General features: G+C 30.3%; 1 pseudogene; it reads left to right on the plus strand.

Moving 5' to 3' along the window:
- Window positions 1-6,629: 6,629 nt before the first annotated feature.
- LOC130969676 (uncharacterized) lies at window positions 6,630-8,418 on the plus strand (annotated as a pseudogene).
- Window positions 8,419-8,732: the final 314 nt, after the last annotated feature.

Consider the following 8,732-nt stretch of genomic DNA (forward strand, 5'->3'; position numbering starts at 1 on the left):
ATCTGCCCTCGAATCTGAGCATAGGAATCATCTAACCCCATTAGGAAACAGTGCACATACTCGTCTTGGAGAAAAGCTTGCATCGGCCGCGAATAAGCACAATTGTAAGGAATTGGACGATATGAGTTGAGTTCTTCCCAAAGAAATTTTATTTTTGTGAAGTATTGTGAAACCGTCATCGAACCTTGACTCAAGTTCACTAACTCTCGCTTGAGTTCAAAAAATCTTGGACCATTGCCATGTTAAAATCTTTCTTTGAGATCATTCCGCAGCTCTTCCGCTGAATCAACCAAAGATGTTGCAATTTCCTTGGACACTGAATTGAGAATCCAGGTGCTAACTATGTCATTTACACATTGACAAGTCTCGAATTTCTCGGCATCAAATTGAGGATCTGGACGCGATACCGAACCATTGATCAATCCAAGTTTACGCTTAGCATTGAAGACCTTTTTCATGGCTTTGCTCCATGAGTTATAATTCTCTTCGGTGAGCTGTTGAGTAACCAAAGTGAGTCCTGGTTGGTCCGCAGATGACAAGAAAAATGGATCTGTCATGGATGAACTTGTTCTTAAGTAAAGAACGATTTCTCACACTCCATCTCATGATCGGAACCCTAACTTCTTCAAATAATGAAGTTTGATGTGGAGAAATTAGGCTCTCATCAACTTTATTGGGAGAGTTCGAGTGTGAGGAAGAAAAGAAATGGAGAAAGAAGAGAAAGAGTCAGAAAAAATGAAAGAAAATTGGAGGAGGAAGAAGGCGGAAGGTGAGAGAAAATGATTGCGTCTGATACCATATTAAATCCAAGAGTAATGAAATAATTGAAATGAATATAATTTCATTATTGTATCGTATATATGATATATATATATATATATATATATATATATATAAGTTGTAGTTGCTGGTGTGTTTGCTGGTTTAGGTAACATTATAATACAGGAGATTTTATTCACTTATAAAGTATAACTAACTACCTATAACTTGAACTAAACTAACTGGTAAATAACAATCTAACACTAATAATTAGAAAAATATTACCTTTTAATGTTTTGCATTCTTCTTGTTTGATTGTTGGTTGAGATTTTTGTTATGGACAAAAGTTATAATTTATGGGTGTAGTAGCATTCTTCATGGGGATTTTAATTAATTTTAGTATTTGTATATTGATGGCGAAGATAGATGATGCATGGTACTTCTTCGGGTAAGGAATTTAAATTAGTTAATTAATGAGGAGAAAATAGCTACCGAATAAAAGGAGTAATAAATAACAGTATTACACTATCAGATATATCAATTTGTATTGAGTAACAAATTAAAATGTAACGCTTCATTAAATTTTAATTTGGTCTCTTTTTTTCTTTGTCTTATTCAACTTTTTAACCAAAAATACGGATGGCCTTACATTCAATATTTTTGTTTTGGTAAGCATGTCCATGAGAGAAAAAAATCAAAGAGAAAAAAAATAGTATATAGTATTTATCATTTTAAAAAATATGGATGGAACTTTGATTGCATGTGAAACTGTGCGGTGACTGAAGTTAAAAAAAAGGAGTTCGGCAATTATCAAACTAAACTTTCAAAAGGCTTATGATCGAGTCAAGTAGAATTTTGTGGACATTGTTTTGCAGAAGATGGAGTTTGGCCGTAGATAGAGGGAGTGGATAAAGGAATGTGAGTGTTCTGCATCTATGTCGGTCCTAATAAATGGCTCTCCCTCTAAGCCCTTGAAAATGGAAAGGGGTTTACGACAAGGGGATCCTCTTTCTCCCTTTCTATTTGTGCTTGTTGTGGATGTTCTACATAGGATGATTAGAGAGGCGGTGCGAAATGGACGTATTACTCCATTGTTGGTTGAAAAGGATAACATTGAGTTGTCACATTTATAGTTTGCGGATGATACTATACTTTTTTGCCCTTATGAAGAAGAGACGATAAGAAACTATAAGCGGTTGCTACGCTGCTTTGAGATGATGTCAAGGCTGAGTATCAATTTTGACAAATCCAGCTTGATCCCGGTTCATTGTGAACAAAGTTGGGCATAACAGATGTGTCAAATGTTGGGGTGTAAATTAAGAGACGTATTTACCTGTCAGATATCTTGGCATTTTTCTGGGGGTGAATTCGAGGATGGTCAAGACATGAAAACCAGTGATTAATAAGGTAGAGAAAAAGCTAAGTCTATGGAAAGCAACATCTCTGAATAAAGCGGGTAAACTGGTTCTCATTAAATATGTTCTTAATAGCATGCCTATTTACTATCTCAACTTGTACAAAATGCCGAAGACAATAGCAGACAAAATAATATCCTTATAGACACGCTTTTTGTGGAGTAAGGAGGACGAGAGGGACGGGATGCCTTTAGTCAAATGGCAGGTTGTACAGACCCCCAAAAAGACAGTAGGTTTGGGAGTTAGTGACGCGGTAATTCGGAATACATCACTTCTGTTCAAGTGGTGGTGGAGATTTTTAAAAGAGGATTGTCCACTTTGGAAGAAAATTGTATATTCCTGTAATAACATGAATCCTTCTAAGATAATTTGTGATCAGCTTGTATCTAAAAGAGGGAGTCCTTGGAAGGATATTTGTCAACTACAAATCCGGGAGCCACGAGTGAGAGAGAAGATGATAAAAAGCTTGGCTATGGAACTAGGAGATGGTAGGATAATCTGCTTCTTGGAGGATAGCTGATTACCTTGTGGTGTTCTGAAAATTACTTTTTCCAAGACTTTTCTTGGTTTCAAATCTTCAAGGATTTGTCATAGGGGATTGTGAATTCTGGAATGGGTTAGAGTGGATTTGGAATTTTAGTGGTGACGAGAGTTATTTCAGTGAGAGCTAGAACTAGTAAACCAACTTTATGCGGTTCTGCAATTAGTGAAACTGACAACTGAGAGAGAGGACAGAGTGATCTGGAAATTTGATAAAAAAAATGTGTTTATTTTACTAACTCATTTGTGCAGGTATTGCAGGCAGATGTACTTCCCGCAGATATTACAAGCTATAGCTTCATTAATACTATTTGGAGAGGATTCGTCCCACCAAAGGTTGAATTGTTTACTTGGTTTGCACTAGTTGGTAGGGTGAATACAAGGAAAAGACGGTGTAGATTAAGTGTTATTGGCCAAAATGATAACATGTGTGTTTTATGTCATAAATATGTTGAAACTGCTTTTCACTTGTTCATTGGTTGTGAGCACACTTGGCAGATATGGTGTGTTTGGTTGTTCGCTTTTGGAAGGATATGGACTATTTCAATTACGCTCAAGCAACACTATGAAAGTTAGACGGATATATCAGCGAGAAAGATGGAACAGAAGTGGTGGTTGGTTGGTTTTTTGTGGTTATCTGGACAATTTGGCCAGAAAGAAATTATAGAATCTTCAAAAATCAAGGTTCAAGTGTGGTGGATATTATTAACAGATCCTTTACAAGATACAATGAATGAATTGGTAGTGAATCCTGTGGTTGTTGATGGCAATGCCAAAGATGGCTAGATGTTGTTATTTTTAGCGTTATGAGTTTTTGTTTCTTTTCTTTTGCTCCACCTTATTGTGTTAAGCTTTTTTATTTAAAAAAAAGCATAATTTTAAAAAATAAATAAAGAAAAGTAAAAGAATTAATATTTAGAGTTTAATTTTGATAAATTGATAACGTAAAATGTTTTAGTATTTTATATGCAATTATATTCGTTTTTTGAATAACTATTCAAGTGGTCAATGTAAAAAATAATTATTTTTATTGATGTAGCGTTATATAATTAAATATACATAAAATTAATCTACACTAACAGTCTATCAAAATTAAATTTTAATATTTAAATGGAGAATTTTATGAGACTTGTAATTTGAATACTATGTCAATGCTACTTCTAATTCTCTTGACATTGTTTATGACCAAATTATTCTCGTTTGACTACTAATTTATTTTATCTATTTATCATGACTGAGGAAGGATAGTTAACACAATATATATAATCATAGGATGTAAATCAATTAAAATTATGACGTAAAATAAAAAGAAAATAAAAATAAAAATATAAAATTATACAAATTAATACATTGATAAAACAGAGTCAAATAACAAACTAATTCAAACTTGACAGTAAATAAAATGCAAATAATAATAGTCATGTTATCTAATTATAGTACATATATATAAAAAAATTAATCACTAAATTAATTACTAATATAATATATATATTTAAAATAAATTAAATAATATATATTTATATACAAATATATAATAATTAATTTTTTTTGTAAGCATAGTATGTTTACATGCATCTTATAGCAAAGAATTAAATGTCAAAAGTGATATGATTATCTCATCTTCTAGCCATAACTGTGTATATTGTAGTAATTCCAAATCAAACTTGCAAAACAGAGCAAATTAAATCAGAAGTAGAAATGTAAGTACCAAGTAAAACTAAGCGTTAAAAAGGAAAGGTTTAACCAAAGTTATAGTGAAAATAGTCCATTGAGTTAAGTCTCTCACTTTTGGGCTTTTGGCATTTGATTACAAAAATACAAATAAATAAATATATAAAAATAATCAAGTTGGGTTGGTCTATTAATTAATTTATTATTCCATTTAAGTAAGTGTCAGAAATTTAAATCTCACCTTATGCATACAATAATTTATTGACCAACGATAAACTCTTGAATAAAACTCGGATTTGGATCTTCTAAAGTTTGAATTTCATTTTAGAGAGTAAAGTATGATCTTCTATCTTTTAATAGTTTCTCTTTCATATTTATTCTTGGTCCCACCTATAAAATCAATGGTAAAAGATCACACTTTACTCTCTAAAGTAAAATTCAAATTTTAGAGGATCCAAATCTATAAAACTCAGTACCACAGCAAATTAGTCATTGATCTTCTGAATTAAAAAATATCATAAAAAATAAAAAATATATATAAAAAATAAAATTATTCTCTAATCACCTTCTTGTGATCGAAAACAACGTCATCAATCGTTTAACAAATAATTCAAATAACACTGAAGAATGAAAATTTTTTATTTTAATAAATTAAATAAATATAATAATTACAGAAATAAATAATTTTAAAAGTTATTATCGAAATTTTTCATCCTGTCTTAGTGTCTTATATTTTTTATACCGTGAATATAGATGTGAGATATGTATATCTTTATACGTTCAAAATAATCTTGTTTACAGTGTAAACGAGATATATGTATTTACAAATAATTAAATATAATTTTTAAAAATAATAAAAAATATTAATAATTTAAATTAGACAAAACTTTTAAAAATGGAACGTTTCAAATAATAGAAAAAATAGACGATTTTAAATAATAAAAAGATAAACAGTTCATTTCAAATAATAAAAAAGATAATCACAAAAAAAATTTTTAGTCACAAAAAAAATAAAAAAGATGAATTGTCCATTATCTTTTTTCTAACTACCCACTATTAATATGATTATTTATTCCACTCACTGATCCATTGATGATTTTTTACTAGAATTTATACTAAATTAATTTAAATAATACTTCAAATTTTTAATTGAAATATAATTTGTATATTAAATTTTTAATTGAGATTTAATTTTTAATTGATAATTTTTTTAAATTTTTTATAATACTCTCTTGAGTATTAATATATATAATTTAAATTATATATAATTTTTTATGTATATATAATTTAAAAAAATTTAAAATATATATAATTTATTGCATGAAAGTACATAAAAAATTAAAGTATTTATTTTTTATTAGATTATGAAAATAATTTAATTTTAAAATTAAGGTATTTATTTTGTTTATTAGATTGTGAAAATGATTTAATATAATAATTTAATTATTTATAATAAAAAGAGAAAAAATCATGTTATTAAGTTTATCATTAGTTGTATAATATAAAAAAACACAAAATGAGAGCATTGTAAGTTTTATTGTCAAAGTCTGTACTCTATAAAAAACAAGTGTCTATCTAACACTATAACCATGTTAGCTTCTTTATGTGTTGAATTTTTTTATCTTCAGTATCATAGATTTTTTTTAGTTTTGTTGATATAATTTTACGTAATTAAATTAAAGAATTCTGCTAGAGAATTAATGAAATATTTGTACAATAGATTATTTATCTGGTTTAATATGAATTAAAAAATGAATATTTATAATAAAATATTATTAATTTCTTTAACACAATACACTCGTACTATCCAGAATAACCGGATATAGGGATAAAAAACATCTGATATCTTACTGAATCGAACATCTTCATATCATATTGTATATATTATATAAATACTTTATAACAAGCAAGTGTTAAAGGACTCAAATATCGGATTGTGCATGTAACAACCCATTGGTTAATAGCAAATCTTTAAATGGAGTTTTGATCCACCGCAAATTAGTCCTTAACAATACTGTAAGAAACAAAAAGAAATGACTATAATATATATACACCAAAATCAATCACCAATATAAAATATATATTAAAATATAAATATATATTAAAAATAAATTAAACAACACATATATTTATAAAATATAAACAAATAAATTTCTAACTTATTTTGATGTATTCCTAATATTTTTTATTAAAAAATATATGTATAACACGGGTAAATTATATGGGTCAACCCGCCCACAACGTCTCACGGTAAACCTCAATAATTTTTTCAGACAAAAAATAAACGAGAAATCCTCTCTAAATCTCAACCCATAGGCATAGCCATGTCCACCATTCTTCTATCTCCCACCCTCTCTTTCAAACCCCGTCTCCCACCCGCCAAACCTCAATGCTTTCTCAGCCTCCTAGGTTCGTTACTGTGTTTTTCCCTAAAGAACTTTCTAGAATCTCTCTTTTGAAGCGTTTTGCAGTAAACGACAACAATGGCGCTGGTAGTGGCGGCGGTTTTGTTGATTGGGAGAAAGCAGAGAAGGAGGCTCGAGCGCGGAGTACTATGCCAGAACGCTTTCGGTACCTCGCTAAGAAAGCTCCTGATCCTCCTGTCAGGTGGCCTTGGCTTCTTGGTCAGTCCCTTAACTTCTCTATTTTTCTAATTTATTTCTTTCAATTTTTAAAAGTTCATAAAATTTTACGTGTTTGAGCCACAAAGTCTGAAATTTTATTGTATTTGGGGTAGTTGCATGAATGGGCAAGTATTTGGAAATCATTTTGTTGCAATTATGTGCTATTGGAGTGTTCAGTTTTTAGACACATTCATTTATCCATGAATTTCTTATTGCGCCGTGGAACCGAAAAAGGTTTTGATATGTCCCCAAATTTCATTGTGGCATTTCTTTGGTTATTCATAGCAAGAAGTTCACGGTTACTGCAATTCTGGAAATTTCTGGCTACTCTCTAACCTAGCAGAGGTGTATAATGAGAAATATTTTGTTGGGATTTAAGCTATAATCTCTCACGTGGACATTAAAAACTATAAGCTTTCAATGGTCAGTTGATTCTTTTTGGGTCGAATTGTACATGCTACCTCTTTTGTGTACTTATGTGTTCTGTGTTACTTTTGTGCAGTACTTGGCTTTCTCATCTATGCTTGGATAGCTGTTCTATTTGAACTATCGAACTGGAAGAATGCTGTCTTTGATATTGTCCGTTTTGTAGGAAACCTTTTCACATATCTTTTCGCCATACTGTATCGATTCATAGGAAGTCCGATCACTTTTGGAATCAGATGCATGGAGGATTCTATCTATACTGTTCGTGCCTTCTACTCTTGGACAATCAACAATGCTCCCATACCAGAGCTGACTACAATCATTGTGCTTGTGTCGGTTGTTTTAGAATTGCCGAAGCTACTGTTCCTAACTGTACCAATAAGGAACCTTATGTTTTAACTGTGTCTGATTTTATTGGCTATGCGGCAGTTAGAGGCTATATCTCCGAACCTTTTTTCTGGACCCTTCTGCTAGGGTTGTACGCTTTCTCAAAATTAATAAAAAAGAGAGACAATGTTTCATGCGCAATGCCTGTTGCAGCTGTACTAGTTGCTGTTGGGGAGACTTGGGTTAGAGTTTTGGTGCTTATCACATTTGTAGCCTTAGCTACTTATCAGTATTCCCAAACACTTTTTGAAGGGAAACAGGTTGAAAACCAAGAAATGACAAAAAAGAGGATTCCAGTACTACTACTTAGTGCTGCTTTAGCGATGGGCTTACGCCTCGCTGCTAAGTGGGCTGGGTATCGGCACTTGACGTGAATGATTGTATGATCGCTGAAAGAATGGAGCCTCTTAATCTAAGGTTTTTGAGGCAGGACGTGACATAATGCCTATCGCAGTTAATGTTCTATTCTGATATTATGCATATTTGGTTTTCCTATGTTCTGTAGAATAGAGGATGGATTGTATTACAAGGCTTTTCACCTATTTTAATCTTAAAAATTTGTTATTCCATTTAATAGTCATCTGTTTCAATCTGTTATTGTCATGTAATATAGCCAGTAATTTCAAGATAACTTCTTTAATTTTAAAATATCAATCATAAAACAGAACTTATAATGATTTTTTATGTATATATAATTTAAAAAATAAAAGTTAAAATATATATAATTCTTTGCATGAGAGTACATAAAAAATTATATATATTTTGAATTATATATATTAATACTTAAGAGAGTACATAAAAAATTTAAAAATTGTTAGTTAAAAATTTAATAAATAAATTATATCTCAATTAAAAATTAAATTAGAAATATTATTTGAATTGATTTAGTATAAATTTTAGTAAAAAATCG

Source organism: Arachis stenosperma, chromosome 3, assembly GCF_014773155.1.
Source record: "Arachis stenosperma cultivar V10309 chromosome 3, arast.V10309.gnm1.PFL2, whole genome shotgun sequence".
Taxonomy (NCBI): domain Eukaryota; kingdom Viridiplantae; phylum Streptophyta; class Magnoliopsida; order Fabales; family Fabaceae; genus Arachis; species Arachis stenosperma.